The sequence below is a fragment of the Triticum dicoccoides genome, chromosome 5B (assembly GCF_002162155.2).
Source record: "Triticum dicoccoides isolate Atlit2015 ecotype Zavitan chromosome 5B, WEW_v2.0, whole genome shotgun sequence".
NCBI lineage: Eukaryota > Viridiplantae > Streptophyta > Magnoliopsida > Poales > Poaceae > Triticum > Triticum dicoccoides.
Genome location: NC_041389.1, coordinates 294,362,199 through 294,363,178, shown reverse-complemented (window position 1 = coordinate 294,363,178; position 980 = coordinate 294,362,199).

Sequence of the window (980 nt, the reverse complement as noted above, 5' to 3'; positions counted from 1 at the left end):
GCTACTCCGACCATCGCTATCTGTGATTGGCACCAACAAGCTTCTCTGACGAGCTTCTCTGAAAAGTTGCACGCAACTATCACTAAAATGCTTTCTGCAATATGTCCGATGTTGCAAAAGGTTTTTCGTAACACGGGCTTTGTTGCAAAAATTACGGCAGAAATCGGTCAACAATGTTTCTGCAACACATCCTTTGTTGCAAATATTCAAAGATTTTCTAGAAGAGAAAAAAAACACTTCGAGGTGATTGTAACAAGCACCATGTTGCAGTGAGCTTTCTGCAACACCACTCTAATTGCAAAGAGCTTATGTGTGCAGATCAATTAGCCAATAATATGTCTATCCAATGGTCAGCGAGGCGGCGGATCTGTTAGCATTATCCGCTGGCCGGCGCATAGCGTTGCTGTCACGCCCTCGATGCGGCTATAGCTCCCACGTGTCGAGGCACGACTTAGAGGCATAACCGCATTGAAAGCAATGTCGCAAGTCAGGCAATCATTACAACATCCCATGTAATATATAATAAAAGGGGAGGATAACATAGTTGGCTTACACTCGCCACGTCACATCAGAGTACATAAATAACATCCATCAAACAAACACTCATGGCCCGACTACGGCGCCAAAATAGAAAAGAACCCAACATGCGACAAGGTCCTGAATCGATAACCCCAACTAGGCACCACTACTGATCATCCGGAAAAGACACGTAGTAACGCTGAGAGTCCTCGTCGAACTCCCACTTGAGCTCGTACTCGTCACCTGGAGCGGAATCACCTGGACCTGCATCTGGAGTTGTAGTATCTGTGAGCCACAGGGACTCAGCAATCTCACACCCACGCGATCCAAACTATTTAAGCTCATAGGAATGGATAAGGCAAAAATATGTGGAGCTGCAGCAAGCGACTAGCATATGGTGGCTAACTTATACGCAAAAGAGAGCGAGAAGAGAAGGCGAAGCACGAGCGAGAAGCTAAAGG